The sequence below is a fragment of the Lynx rufus genome, unplaced genomic scaffold (genome assembly GCF_022079265.1).
Source record: "Lynx rufus isolate CCGP_SWC_20201006 ecotype Redwood Valley unplaced genomic scaffold, mLynRuf1.p SCAF_1, whole genome shotgun sequence".
In the NCBI taxonomy this organism is placed as follows: Eukaryota; Metazoa; Chordata; class Mammalia; order Carnivora; family Felidae; genus Lynx; species Lynx rufus.
In genome coordinates, this window is record NW_025814823.1 from 36,416,943 (window position 1) to 36,433,294 (window position 16,352).

Consider the following 16,352-nt stretch of genomic DNA (forward strand, 5'->3'; position numbering starts at 1 on the left):
GAAAGCACATTTTGGAGGTAGAACCCAGGAACCTAATGATGGATTGTTTATCTAATACAGTTGACCTTTGAACAACATGGGTTTGAAATGCAGATCCACTTATATGCAGATTTTTTTAATAAATACAGTGCAGTATTATAAATGCAATTTCTCTTCCAAATGATTTTCTTAATAACATTCTTTTCTCTAGCTTACTTTATGATAAGAATGCAGTATATAATACAGATACAAAATACGTGTTAATAGTCATATGTCCTTATGTTATCAGTAAGGCTTCCAGCCAACAATAGGCTACTAGTTAAGTTTTGGGGGAGTCAAAAGTTATATGTGGATTTTTGACTGCACGAGGGGCCAGCTCCCTAACTCCCACATTGTTCAGGATCAAATGTACAGCTTATATTGAGATAATCAACATCATTTTAGGTTTTGGGCTTTTCACATATCAATCCTAAATATTGATGGCTCTGCCACTTGTATGGTCTCATTTTAGACTGATAATAATCAATGATACTCATTGAGCACTTACTGGTTGCCAAATGCTGTGCTAAGTGCTCTACTTTGATATCTCATTGAATTCTTCTTCTGATCCTATGGAAAGATTTTTAGAGATTAGGAAATGGACATTTACGGAAGTTAAGCAACTTGTCCAGCCATTTGGCTTACAAATAACACATCTGGGATTCAATCTCTTTTCTCCAATTTCAAAACTTGTTTTCTTAAGTACAAGCTGACATTGCTCCGGCATACCAAAAGCAAGAATGATATAATCACCTGCTTCTCAAGTGGTTCTAACAATCCCTGTCTCCTGCTGTTTACTTCCTTATAGAATCTCCTTCCTTTGTGTGTAGTATAGACCTTGTGACTTGCCTCTAACAAATAGGATATAGCAAAAGTGATAGGATGCCACTTGGACAGTAGATTTTACAAGACTGTGATTTCAGTCTTAATAGCACTCTTTCTTGCTCCCTCGCTCTCATGCTCTGATGCAGCAAGCTGCCACATGAACTGCCTGATGAAAAGCCCACAATACCAGGAATGAGGAATAGCCCAATGTAGAACCGAATCCTGCCCACCAACAACCACGTGAGTGAGCAGGGAAGTGGAGCCTTCCCTCCTGGAGCGTTGAGATTTCTGCAGCGAACACCTTGATTGCAGCCTGTGAGAGAATCTGAGCAAAGGTCCTAATTAAGCCATACCCAGATTCCTGACCAACAGAAATTGAGGTAATAAATATTGTAGCTTTAACCAACCAAGTTTCAGGAACAATTTGTTACACAGCTATTGACAACTAATACAAATGAAAATGTCAGTGTTAATGATATTAATTATCATAATATCTTGCATTTGTGTAAGGTCTCAAATTTTTGCAAAGCAAAAGCAAGTTTCAAAATAATAAAATTCGGGAAACATGTTACTAATCATCTTCCCTTAAAATATAGCAGCTGCGCTTGAAAGTACCACCTGCATTTTCAACAAGAAAAATTGGTTTATTCACCTGGTTTTTATTGCCTTAATTCCCATCTCTAAAACCATTTGAAACATGCTATCTAGCAAGGGACTTATTATCTTCTTTATACTAAGTTATTAGTAACAAGGCACGTTTAAACCATCTGGCCTGGATGTTCTCTTGGACTTCAAATTTGTAGCAGACAGTTGGATTTCTTACCCTGTTCTGGGGTTTCCTAATCCCTATATCAATTCCCACTCCAAGAGAGGGACACGGATTTTAAGCTGTCAATCAGTATTTTGCCAGTTGAGATGAAATATAAAGGGCAAAAAAAAAAAAAAAAAAATTTACATAAGTCCAGGGCTCAGATTGGGCAAGACCACAAAGAATCTTTCTAAAAAGTTTTCCCAGAAGGAGCTAATTACTGTGGGAGAAAGTAATCTTCATGTTTGGCTTGAATAACCACAGAAACAACAAAATGCAAATATTTAAAAAATGATGGGAAAATTAAAAGGAGAAAAACTTTTGATTGCACTCTCACAGGGACTTAACTTTTTTTTTTTTTTTGATGTAGTGAAAGTGTAAATGTATATATCCGCACATATACATTGACAGAAAGAGAAATAAAGGACATATACGAAACATTCATTCATTTCACAAATAGTTTTTGAGCATCTAATAAGTGCCAGTGAATGTAAGAGGTATAACACAGTATAGAACAAACACAGTCTCTACCCAGACAAAGCCCAAATTCTAGTGAGAGAGATAGATAAGTAAAAGCTAAAACAATAAATCAATAAATAATTACAAGGTGTGATAGTGATTGAAAGTGAAAAGGAGGAATTGTTTACATTGGATGTTCAGAAAAGGCTTGTCTGAGAACTAAAGGAAGGGTGGTGTCAACTATGTCAGGAGTTGGGGGAAAGCTTTCCAGACAAAGGAAACAGCAAATACAAAAGCCCAGCGATCAGAACAAGCGTGGAATGTTCTAGAAACTGTTAAAGGTCCGTGAGCCTGTTGGAAAGTGAGGTGAGCTGAAGTGGAGCAGTCGTCATGGGCCAGATCATTTTGGGCTTTGTAGGCTCTGGAAAGGAGGGAAATTTCACTCTTACGTTTAAGAGAATCTATTGAAGGCTTTTAGGCTCCAAACGGCATCATCTGATTTATGTGTTTAAAAGATCGTTCTCATGGCTGTGTATAGAACAGACTGTAAGCAAGCAAGACTGGACATCAGAAGCTGAGTAGAGAGAGGTACTGGCTTGGAGCAGAGGGTGGCAATAGACATGAAGAATAATGGGCAGATTTTGGAGGCAGGATGAAAAGGGTGTACGAGCTAAAGGAAAGGATGAATCAAGGAAACCTCTTAGGTTTGGTGTTTGAATTAAGTGAATGTGGTGCCATGTATTGTTCTGGGAGGTCCCTATAGAGATCTCTGTATTGAGGCACCCACGAGATCAGTTTTGAACATGCAAAGTTTGAGACGTCTGTGAGATATTCAAGTAAAGCTATAATTTAGGAAACAGGATATCTAAGTTTGAGCTGGATATAATAAGTATAAAGCCAATTTTATTCTCTGATTGGCCTAAATTACAAATATACACAGCATGTGCTTGGTGATTTAATTCTTTGATTTCTTAAGGAACTGATCTGAATCTCAGATCCCTTTCAGTGCTTTTACATTTTTCATTGTCTCCAAACACAAACCGATATCATTAAAAATGTTTGTTGTTTCATGCTTTTTCTAATTTTTTAGTATGCTAATTTTCCTCTATAAAATAGGCTTCTCAATTAGTTATGGAAAAGGGGAGAGAGTACTTGCTCTAAAGCAGGCAGGGACAACATAACATTATTTCACTCACACATAACAATTCTCTAATATCTTTTTTTTTTTTTTTTTTTTTTTGCAGGTGAGGAAACTGAGGTTCACAGTATTGAAGTAACAATGACATATGGTTCAGATTGGAAGCCAACTTTGGTTTTGGCACTAAAAACCATGTCCCATCTTTAGAGAGGCTATAAAGCACAGAGTCTCTCCTTCTGTTTCTCTTTTAGTTCCCATATTTCTTTGCACTGTTTTTACATCTCTTTTATAGTTCAACACAACTGAACCCAAGAAGCACTTAGAGCATCCCTGACATTTGTGTTGCTGTTGGCTACACTTCTGCTGAGTTTTGGACATGCTCTGTTCCTCACCTCCACCACTTGATAGTATCCTGCCATTGTCTCAGCTGCTTAATAAAAAGAAAGTCCCAATATCCGCTCTTCCCAGAATGTCATAAATAGCTGCTATTGCCTTGGCAATTTTCTGGACCTCTGCATCCAGTGAGGATTGGCTGTTACCTAAACTGTTCATTTTCTCCTGGCCATAATCCACAGGAAACTAGATTCATTAACTCTGAGGCTTGCTTAATGGAACAAACAACTTGATTTTCTTCCTCTTTTCTCTTTGTTCTTCCATAATATGTTTTCTTACTATATTTCCTATTCTGTTGTTTCGCCTTTAATTTCACTATTTTCTTTTTATGTTGTTTTAAAAATAATCCAATGACCTTTCCCAGTCTCCGTTTTCCCCCCTGCATTTGTATTTTCCAGACTAGTACTATTTGAATCTTAGTACTTATTTGTTTAAACAAACTAATAGCCCTGGCACAGGACTTGATGATTCTATTTCAGAAAGAAACTAGTCATTAGAAGATATACACATCTTAATCAGATACACTAGTCAAAGGAACTCCCACATTATTTTTTAATACAAACTCCTCTGCAGTGATTTCTATGTGTCAGTCACTGTTATAAAGTGTGAGCTATCCCTTAATCCTCCCAGCCAGTCTCTGAGAGTGCCTACTATTATTATCTGCGTGTTTCAAGTGAAGACACCCCCAATAAAGTAGAACAGGTACTCAGAATAGAAAAATCTATATTCACTTTCACACATGGAGATGGAATCAAACCCTAATCACCTGACATTAGCATATATTTGGGGTATTGTATAAAAGGGAAGGGGGAAGGAACCAGAAAATGGGGTTTCTGATTATGCAAAGATGTGGTCTGTTCCCAGGAGAAGGGAGTGGAGTTGCAGATGGAGAGAACTGAAGAAGGCATGACTTATCCCGTAAGCAGGAGAGGCAGGCTATGAAGGAAGACTGACCTCCTTGCAAAGGTAGATGTCTCTGGTGCCCTTCCTTTTGATACGAAAATAAAATGTTTTATGTTAGCTAGAACATTATTCTTTTCCTGCTAGCACTCTATAGAGAAATTTGCATACACCTGCACAGTGTGGTAGACTTATCTGAAGAGACCAAAGAAACATGGTGGCCTCAGGGAAGTGGACTATGGGTCAGGGTTCTAAGTAGTGATTGGCAGTACTCTTGGGTGGTCCCAGTGGGTGGCCCCAGTGGGAGCAATTGTAGAGAAGCATTCTAGGAAAATGTAAAGCCAAAACCTGGCTACTGTATAAAGATTGCTATGAATGGGGAAAAGAGGGAGCTAGGAAACATTTATATTTCATAACACATACGAATTGCTTATATGATAGGAAAAGAATACAAATATGATTTTTCATATATAAGCTTATGTCATTATATGTTGTATTGTGACACCCTGATGGCATTTGAATGTTAAAAAAAAATCACAAGACCAGGAGTAGCTCATCACTTTGCACAAGTATCCTTGTACAAACAAGTTTTTGGTGAGAGGTCCTGGCTTATCAATAGCAACACAGTTGAGTTCTATTTGAACCACAAAGTATGCATGACCTAGAGTCAAGTATTTGGAAAATTAAAGATCAACTTAAAATAAGCCTACACTGTAAGCGTAACCAAAGAATGCAAAACAAATTAAATCGATAATGATAAAACTAATAGTCTTGTATCATTAAAGAGTAAGAGTCATGGTGAATAAGAACTATGACCAATCCAACATAATGTCATTGATATACTGATTCTAAGGGAAGTAGGACTTTCAAGCATCTGTAACACGTAAGTAGTAAACCCTTTTTGCAAAGCTGCTTACCAGCTGGTAGAATACTGATTTAGAGTCTTTGGTAAATTCTAGAATAAGTTTAATTTAGCTCATAAATACCACATTTGAGGAATTCTTTTTTTTTTTTTTTTCAACGTTTATTTATTTTTGGGACAGAGAGAGACAGAGCATGAACGGGGGAGGGGCAGAGAGAGAGGGAGACACAGAATCGGAAACAGGCTCCAGGCTCCGAGCCATCAGCCCAGAGCCCGACGCGGGGCTCGAACTCACGGACCGTGAGATCGTGACCTGGCTGAAGTCGGACGCTTAACCGACTGCGCCACCCAGGCGCCCCGAGGAATTCTTAATAAATCACTCTCTATAACAGTTAGGAATGCTTTGGGCCGCATATTACAGAAAACTCCAGCTGACAGTGGCTTAAGCCATAAGAATATTGTTCATGTAACCATAAAAAATTGGGTGCTTCTGGTTTGGGGATCAGATGAGCAGGTCCAAATTTTAGGGCGTTTGGCTGATGTATCTGTGATTCTCTAGGTCTTTCAAGAGGCATCAGGCATCCTGTTCTCAGGCCTAAGAATTAAAAGACAAGAAGGAAGGGTATGGCCAGAGTGGTGAGGAGTTTCTCTTTCATGCCTTTCTGCTTTTATCCAGGAGGAAAAAATCTTCCCTAGAAGTCTACTCAGAAGACCTCCTCCTATGTCACATTGACCAGAACTGTGTCCTAGGAGCAAATAAGCTTCAAGGGAGACCAGAAAGATGAATCTATATATATTTTTTTCTTTTTTCTTTTTTTTCCCCAGCTTCTAGAGAGAGAAATGAGCAAGGAAGAAGGAATTTGAAAATGGTTATTGGAGGGGCGCCTGGGTGGCTCAGTAGGTTAAACATCCGGCTTTGGCTCAGGTCATGATCTCGTGGTTCATGAGTTCGAGCCCCATGTCAGGCTCTGTGCTGACAGCTTGGAGCCTGGAACCTGCTTCGGATTCTGTGTCTCCCTCTCTCTCTCTGTCTCTGCCCCTCTCCTACCCGTTCTCTGTCTCTCAAAAATAAATAAACGTTAAAAAAAAAACGTTTTAATGAAAATGGCTATTGGATAGTCCATTAATGAGTATTGGTCATATTTTTTTTTGTTTGCAATCCTTTACTTGGTCTGGTTTTCTTAAAACATAAAATCAAGCCTCTTTATCATGACACAGGTTTTTCATAAACAGGCCTCTGCCCACCTCTTTAGCTTCACCCCCACCCCCACCCTATCCCACAGGCAACCTGGGTTTTGACAATTATGGACCAATTGCAGTTTCTACACCTCAGCATTCTGTCCTATACTTCTATGTCTTAGCTTTCCTATTCACCCCTTAAAGACACAGTCAGTGAAGTATTTTCCAGCCTTCTCTATCACTGTAGGAAAAAAGTCATTCTCTCCTCCTCTCCAGTTCCCACAGCATCCTGTATTCTGTGCTATATTCTGTGCTATAGCACTCGATCACATGGTTTTGATTCTGATGGCTTAATTGTCAGTCTTCCTTACCAAGCCCGGAAGGACAGGATTTTATTTTGTCATCTTTGTGCGGCACGTCGCACAGCATGAAGCATGTAATAATAGAGCCATAAAAATTTGTATGAATGAATGAATGAATGAATGACTGCATCATTGGTAATCACTCAAACCTTGATGGCCTAGGTATAAATGTGCTGGATATAGGCATGAGTTTTTTTTCCCTCTTTCTTTTTTCTTTGGCCGTTTTGCTGTGTTGCATATTTTTCTCTGGACGCTCATCTTACTTGTGTAGCACAGGACTAAGGGGCTGCTTTCCAGGTGGCTGCTTTGTTCATTGTCATTTCCTCCTAGCATTCTTCCTAAGCCTCAGGCTTAGTCTGACACCTTGCTGCATTTCCTCTCCTTGCATCTACAGAGGGTCTCTCTGTGTTCTCTGCCTCCAATGCCAAGGCCACACAATCTCGACAGGCCTCAAAAAGGCCCTTTCCTACTAAAGTAAACCAACCTCCTGCCTCACCACTTTGTTACTGGTTTTTCTCATCTCATTTTTTCATCACTCTATTCTCTAATGCGATAGAATCTTCATGAGAAAATACTTTGTTTAAAAAGGAGACTCGTTTCCTATTTAAAGATCTTCACCAAGATCGGCAAAGAAAGCAAGAGAATACATCATTTCTAAGGTACTCATTGGTGTCCTTTCTTGCCCCGCTCACTTAAGTCTGGGATTGGGGGGTCAGCAGGAAACATTTTACTCCTTTCTGCCTGTTATTTATTTATGGTTCTGAAATTGCTCTGTCTCCAGGAAAGAAGTAATATTTCTCTTCCCAAATTTTCTCACTGACTTTCAAAGGGGCTTAAATACTGACTTTCCCACTCTTCAGATCTAACATACACTACACAATAGGAATCTGAAGTTGCATTTCTAGGTGCAATCAGTGTATGATGTGTAGGGGGTTTGAGAGGCTTTGTACTCGGGGCTCAGAATTAGGAACACGCTGAAGGATTTATCAATGGACAGGGGAAAGAAAGAGCACACAAGTGACAAGGGCACAAGCCTCTCTCCTATGAGTTTGCATAATAACTTGACTTTAATATGATTGGTTAATTAGAGAACATTATATTTTCTTGGGTTGAGATTGGGAATTAGCATTAGTTGAAACGAAATTGCTGTTCTGGTTGCAGCCAGCTTTGTTTCAATGGCGAGGTGGTAAGACTGGGGGATGAAGGTGATAAGGGCGTGTCTTTAAATTTTTTTTTTTTTAACGTTTATTTATTTTTGGGACAGAGAGAGACAGAGCATGAACGGGGGAGGGGCAGAGAGAGAGGAAGACACAGAATCGGAAGCAGGCTCCAGGCTCTGAGCCGTCAGCCCAGAGCCTGACGCGGGGTTTGAACCCACAGACCGCGAGATCGTGACCTGAGCTGAAGTCGGACGCTTAACCGACTGAGCCACCCAGGCGCCCCAAGGGCGTGTCTTTAGATAAGTGCTGGGCTGGTAGTAGCTCTGGTGGTGACTTTCTGGAAAAGAAAAGCAATTAGTCTTGCAGTGCAGAGGAACTGGTACTCAAAAAATACGTGGGAATTTTTAGTTGCCGAAACAACTGGCATGGGTGGGAGATTTATTGGCAATTAGCGGTTGGAGGCCAGAGATACTGGATGCCCTGCAAGGTGCAGAACAGACCCACACAAGGAGGAATTCTCTCACCCAGAATGTAAAATGCCTAAAGTTGTACTTCCCCCATCTACCCCCAACCCAAGGATAGAGATGGAAGCTGGAGAAAAAGCCATACACACAAAAAAAGCTGTACACAAAACGCATGAAGGAAAACCTTTATTGTTGACATTTTGAAGTCTGAAAATCTATGGCTTTCTAACCCTCTTTCGTGCTGAAACAGAAGTTTTGTTTTGTTTTGTTTTGTTTTTTAATCTGTTTGTTCACTCATGTAACAGGAGGGTTCTTAGGAAGGCAACTGACAGCATCTTTTACAAGGACAGACAATAAAAGAAGAAATAGTTCCCAGTATTTGACCTGTTCTGCATTTCCTTAACCAGAAGTGGCTTTCTTGTACTTATCAGTTCCCACTTCTACTTTGGGCAATTTTTCCATTAAAGGGAAAGCCATGCTTGTACAAGAGGAACATGTTGACCAACTTAAACTTCTTTCAGGTGTTATAAATTAAACTGGAAGTGTCTTTAAATTGCCTTCATTTTAGAATAAAGTTTAGTATACTCAGCACCCCTTTTATCTCTTGGTACTTTTTTTCATTAACATACCTTGTCTTGGGGGCACCTGGATGGCTCAGTTAATAGAATATGTGACTCCTGATATCAGGGTCGTGAGTTTGAGCCCCATGTTAGGCATGAACCCTATGTAAAAACAAACAAACAAACAAAAAACCCTACATCTTCCCTTGCTGATGTTAGTCAATGTCCGTGTTGATTGTCTATTGTTGAAGTTAATCTGTCTTTTCTCTAGTTACTTCTAAGATTTTCTGATTATTCTTAAGTTTGATCACTCTGTCTTGCAATTGTATGTCTAACATTTTTTTTTTTTTTTTTTATCCTGCGCAAAATAGTGTGTGTTTCTTCAGTCTGAGGTCTCATGTCTTGATTCACTTCTGGAAATCTCTTCGATATCTTCCTTTCATACTCAGATCTTTTCATTCTATCCTTCTATTTCTCTTAACTCTGTTTTCATGGTTTTCATCTTTATTTCTCTGTGCTGTGTTCTGGGTTATCTCCAGAGATCTATCTTTCATTTCATATCACATCTTATACTGTAACTAAACCATTATGAAACAAGTCTGTTGAGGGTTTTGTTTTTTTTGTTTTTTTTGTTTGTTTGTTTTTGTTTTTTTTTATGCTGACTCTATTGTTTCCTATGATTTTTTTAATAGTCTAATTTCTTGCAGCTTTAGGGATCTGCTCATTTAAAAATGCATATAGCCTATCTCTTTAAACACTTAAAACATGGGGCGCCTGGGTGGCGCAGTCGGTTAAGCGTCCGACTTCAGCCAGGTCACGATCTCGCGCTCCGTGAGTTCGAGCCCCGCGTCAGGCTCTGGGCTCATGGCTCGGAGCCTGGAGCCTGTTTCCGATTCTGTGTCTCCCTCTCTCTCTGCCCCTCCCCCGTTCATGCTCTGCCTCTCTCTGTCCCAAAAATAAATAAACGTTGAAAAAAAAAAAAAAAATTAAACACTTAAAACATGTTTATATTAAAGTTCCCTTCAGATTGCTTTGTTATTATAGCTGTGAAATCTCCCCTTTGTTAGGACTGGGGGTTCTCTTGTTTGCTACTAAGCATTGTCATGTAATTACTGTGTTTGGGTTCATTTTCCATAAGAGTTCTCTTTCTTAGCAGTTTCTCATGGGCCCATGAGGATGCCTCAGAGCTGGTATAACATTGCCTCTACTGAGGCTCTGAACTAATGTGGGTAGTGTGAACTTCCATCCTTGCACCTGAACACAGATTTGACTCTTCTGCATGGATTATTTCCTCCTCATCCCCAGGCAGATGGCTACCTGTGGGGTCTACCTAAGGCCTATTGGTCTCATGAAACAATTCTTTCTCCTCTTTTCTCTTTAAGCAGAAAATGGAGTTCTTGCTGTCTATAGCATCTGCACCTTACGTCTTATCTCCACCAAGTATTAAAGTCCTGATTATGGTATCAGGTGCCTCGCAGTGCAGCTTTAGTTCCCTCTTACTCTGAGCCTTTAAATAAATTTCTTCATTTATGCAACCTGGAGATTTTTTTTTCTAGTGTTGAGCTTGGCTACCTTCTATTAAAATAATTGAAAATGTTTTATCAGGATTTCTATATATTCTTATTGTTGTTAGAGACATAGAGGAATTTTCTCCTTCTGGTTAGCCTATCATCTTTTTTTTTTTTTAATGTTTATTCATTTTGAGAGAAAGAGCATGCACATGCACTCACAGGAGAGCAGGGGATGAGCAGAGAGGGAGAGAGAAATACCAGCAGGCTCTGTGCCATTGGTGCAGAGCCCAATGGGGGCTCAAACTCACAAACTGTGAGATCAGGACCTGAGCCTAAATCAAGAGTCAGACACTTAACCAGCTGAGCCACCCAGGCTCTCCAGAGCCTACCAGCTTAATTAGAAGTCACAGTAAGCCTATCTTTACCTCAAAAGTGTTTTATTCTGTACAGATTCAGTGTTTAAGGAATGGTTGTTGAATTGTTATATAATTGAAGTACATATCATATTCTGGCTAAGTTGAACCTTGTATAGAGGAGCTTTAAATCAACATTATGGAAAACACACCGAGCAAGAAACTAATGCTCTTGGTGGTGGTGTGTCAAATTGGTTACTCAGAGTGGATTTTTTTTTTCTTTTTCACCACTTAACTGCCTATTAAGCTTATCTGAGAAATTGATTTTTTATAGCTCTGTAATTAAGTGAATGACTCTTGGATTTCGGTCTTGGCAGATTCTGGGTGTAAATTCCAACGATGCCACATTCAAGTGTTCAAGTCACATAGTAGGTACTCAATAATCACTTGTTGAAGGAGGAAATGAATGAATAAATGATCTTACTAAATGTCAGTTCCTCCCAAGTAAAATATGGGTAATAATAGTAACCACCTCATCGGGTTTTGAGAATTGAGTTCATGCATGTAAAGATTCTACTGTAATGTATACCATTGGGTAAGAGCTCAATAAATTATGATTCCATAGAGTTACATGAAATGCATATTTCAGGGCCTTGACATAGAAGAATTTAGATAATTATGTATTCACTTTACTTTTTCTTTTGTTTGCCTTATTGCTTCGATTATCTATATCTTATTTTGAAAAGATGTCTACTCTTTATAGGGTCACACTTGTAGATAGCAGTAAGATTCAACTTTGAACTCATGTTCCCCCAGACTAAATTTATGAAAAAAAATTCTGATATTCTTAATATTAATAACAATGGAATGGTTGATCTCCAGGTATTTATTACCTTGTTAGAAAAATTGAATCAAGAAAGTAGAAGCCTAAATAAAGACCTAGAATCTTTGCACCAGTGGAAATACCATATCATGTTATTCTAAAGAAAAAAAAAGGCTTTCCTGATTTAATAGATATTAAAGACAAAGGAGAAATAAAAACACAAATATCCTTGAGTTCATACTGATTTTCACTGATTACTTTTTTAAGGGAGTTAGAATATCTTAAAGAAAATTAGATCATCGTATAGTTTTGTGCTATTATAGTCCTTTTAATATTCAACTATAATTTATATAATTTAAACTACAAATTTTAGAATTCTTTTGTATTTTCCTGCTTGATAATAAATACAGAAAGTTATAGTGCCATCTTGTGAAAAAGATGCAGAACTGCATTGTATTAACATTTGAATAAATTGACTTAGGTGAGGAAAGGGATATAAAGCTAAAGAGTTGTGTGTAATAAAGGTCAACCAGCATATTTCTATTACCTTAACTAGATTTAATGTTAAAAAAAATAGAATTTAGGTGGGTTTGCCACCCTCCCAGGTTTTTCTGTGGCATGGAAGATAGCCAGAAAGGAAAAGCTAACACGTTGAATTGAAACCATGCAAGAGAAATTACCAAATTTTAGAACATTTTGATTCCAAGGGGAGAAAGAATGAAAGGAATAAATTATATCTGATTCCCTGAATTGCAAAACTATATATGTGATTGAACCAAAGATGTTGCTCCATACAATTGAGAGGAGAAGGAATTGTTCCTAACACTGGATAAAACACTCACCTGAGCCTACACAAGACAGGGATACCCTCTGGTTGCCATAGAAAAAGAATCCAGGGAGTTGACAGAGGTTTTCGTCACTTATAGAAAAGAGCTATCCTGTATGAATGAAAGTGACTCCAGAATATTTATTTTAACTTGTTCTAGGAAGAGGCAGGAAGCATCTGTTTGTAGGAATATGAGGCACATTATAGCTAAGCTCAAGGCTCTTTAAACGACCTGGTACAAAAGACAAAAGCGGCTTCTTGCCCACTGATTCAAGAGCTCTGTCTTTGCCTGCTTATATCAGAACACCCCACATGCAAGCCCATTGAAACAGTTGTACCTGGTCACCAGGACACTACAGAGATCTGGTGAAGGCACCAGCATAGGAAATGGATTGTATTTGAAGTTTAACAGGGGACCAAATGAAAAGAACAAAGACTGTTCTTGTTAGGATGAGCCAAAAGAGAGAAAGAAAATGAACACGAGGAGATAGAAACTGGGAGGCAGTAATGATTGGAGGTGATTAGATGATTAGGTGAAGGGATGGTCATAGCAGTTGAAATGGAATCTCATTTTGTGGTACCATTTTGATGGCCAAAAGATAGCTTCTGTAGCTTCCAGGAAGTATGCTGAAGAAAGTACCAAGGACGAGGAAAAGATGAGAGAATAGTAATAATGAAAGGGCTCATTTTGGGAAAAAAAGAAAAGAAAAAATTGGATTATTCCCTATGATCCTGTTCCTATTACCAATATTTTAAGCTCCTTCACTGATCTAAAGGTCCATGGGAGTTGCCAGCTAAATAATTTCACTGCCTCTACTCCCTCCTACGTGTTTAAGGAAGTGGTCATGCACGTGCAGTGAGACACGAAACTGAAGGAATTTTATTCCTAAAATCTTCCTTTGAATTTTCTTGCCTTCATGGATTTAACTTAGATCCTTTAATGCTATAATAATTTGGTTTCATATTGAATGTCCTTTGGGCTTTCATTGTCATTTATTTTATTTTATTTTTCTAAGGAGTTTTCCACGAGTTCAAAATAATCCTTTCGGCAAAAGGCAATTCAATTACAGTGACAGCCTAGAAAGAACTCAACATGGTACAATTCTCTAGTGAGATCAGATTTCCTGCTAAACCCAGATGATTTTATAAAACCAAAATTTGTATTTGCGTTTTGAGACACTTGACTGAAAGGCTTGATCAAGACCTAAAGTATCAAATAAAAGTGAATCTCTCATCTATAGAAGACAGAAGTGAATTAAGAGTTTAAGTGGCTCAGGGGCGCCTGGATGGCTCAGTCAGTTAAGCGTCTGACTTCAGCTCAGGTCATGGGTTTGAGCCCCATGTCAGGCTCTGTGCAGACATCTCAGAGCCTGGAGCCTACTTCAGATTATGTGTCTCCCTCTCTCTCTCTGCCCCTCCTCTGCTCTCTCTCTCTCTCTCTCTTTCAAAAATAAATAAACATTAAAATTAAAAAAAAAAAAGAGTTTAAGTGACTCATCTAGGGCCATACGTTACCATGGTACAGTCACTTAACCAGGTTTGAAAGCATGTTAATTAGATACCAAATCTATAGATATTAGATACCAAATCCATCCACTCAAATGCAGAGGAGAATATGTCCAATTCCTTCCATATCATGGAGATTTCCCATGCTACAGGGATGATTAACACGGGTTCCCAACCTTATCACAACAGTGAGTAGATTGTATGGTAACTAGCTTTATTTTTTTATTTATTTTTATTTTTTTTAACATTTATTTATTTTTGAGACAGGGAGAGACAGCTCATGAATGGGGGAGGGTCAGAGAGAGGGAGACACAGAATCTGAAACAGGATCCAGGCTCTGAGCTGTCAGCACAGAGCCCGATGAGGGGCTCGAACTCAAGGACTGTGAGATCATGACCTGAGCCGAAGTCGGCCGCTTAACCGACTGAGCCACCCAGGCACCCCTATAACTAGCTTTATTTTAAACGGCACCTTTCTCTGAAGACCTAACTGCTGATGCAACATTGAAATTATGGCTCCACTAGTTAATGGCAATGTGACCTCAACCTCTCTGTCTCAATTGTACTCAACAGGCAAAATGAGAGATCATGGTTTCTATCCCATAGACTTTTATGAGTATCACAATGCTTGACATACTTTAAGCTCTCCGTGTTAGCTATTATTATAACACACAAAAGAATCAACATATAGATGTAAATTAATGCATGTATATGTTTATACTCTACTGATGTTCATAGGATAAGATCACTGAATTTGGCATTGTCTGCCTGGAAAATGGACTTTTCCTGAGGAGTGATTGATGGATGAGAAGTTAGAAGCCAAAATGAGGAAATTCAATAAAGGTTTAAATGGAACACTAGAAGACCATTGGGGAGGGATGCTTTTGTAGACAGGGAGAGAATACAAGTTGTGAATAGGTGTTTAGCAAGTGTTTAGGGTAGGAGCTGGTGACAGAAGTTTGGAGTAGACCCAGAAATACTGAAATGAACCAGGAGCCATCTGGGGTAGGTTCCTGAGGAAGCAGCACAGACCAGAGCAATTTGGGAAACCCCCTTCCTTTCTCAGTTTCTCACACATTTATCATTGTGTTTATAAATCTTTATTGCTTGAACTTAACTATTTATGTTCCTGTCTTCCTTGGATTGTTATCAGAGTGGATCTCAACCGGGAGTCTCTTAAAGACACAGGATCTCCAGCCTTACCCCAGATCTACTGCATTTACATCTGCATTTTTAACAAGATGCCCAGGTGTTTCCTCTCCACATCACACACTGAAAAGCACGACTTTCACAGGCCATAAGCTTCTAGCATGGTGCCTGGTACTTAGCCAATGCCTACTTTTAATTAATTAATTAGTTATTGAATGAAATACGCTGAATTTTTTTAATAAGTTGAGTTTATGGAAGCCATCACATTGAGCTTTAGCTCTAGATGAAAAAGCAATTTTAACCCAAAACCAAGCCTTGATCTAGAGCTGAACTTCTACAGGAACTAAGAAACTAGGAAAATCACCTATGTTAGCCAAGGGATAGAAGTAGTGTTCTATAAGAGGAAAGAACAAAGTGATTAAATGGATTGGAGCTACCATGTACATGGGCCCTGGAGAAGGAAACCCTGGAAAGAGCCCACAGAGATTTTGTGAGTATAATTCATGTCGCGAACTCCAGCCCTAGCAGTGCAATATGTTGTGTTCTGAAAACAAATGGTGCCCTTCTGCCCCTCCCCCGTTCATGCTCTGTCTCTCTCTGTCCCAAAAATAAATAAACGTTGAAAAAAAAAATTAAAAAAAAAAAAAAAAAGAAAAAATGAAAACAAATGGTGCCTTATGTGCCACACCAGGGGGGACTATGTGTGGCAGCAGCAGAAGCCTGAGCTGGGGGGACAGTCAATACCATCCTACCCCTGGGGGAGGTGCGTTATCAGGGAGCTTTGTTTAGAGGATTGCTTCAAGGATCTTAAATGGTCAAATGATTACATAGAAAAAGCACCTACCCATTCTCCTGGACCACATTTTTAGATGCACGGAGAAATTGCTACTTAAACAAGGAACGGTTCATCTCCATGTCTGCTTTTGGAGTTGATCCCAACTCTTTGGATATGCTGACAATGATTTTGAAGTGTTCACTCAGAATATACATTTATTTTCTAGACTTCCTTTTTAAAAAAAAATCCCTGTGTTTTCACTTAGCTTTGAAAAAACAGAAT

At 38.9% G+C, this 16,352-nt stretch overlaps 1 long non-coding RNA gene across 1 annotated transcript; it reads left to right on the forward strand.

Annotated features, from left to right (window-relative positions):
• The first annotated feature begins 877 nt into the window (after window positions 1-877).
• LOC124512498 (uncharacterized) lies at window positions 878-6,247 on the forward strand. Its single transcript, XR_006962131.1, has 3 exons — window positions 878-1,223; window positions 4,506-4,607; window positions 6,080-6,247. It is a non-coding gene; the product is annotated as an uncharacterized LOC124512498 (long non-coding RNA).
• The last annotated feature ends 10,105 nt before the right edge of the window (window positions 6,248-16,352 follow it).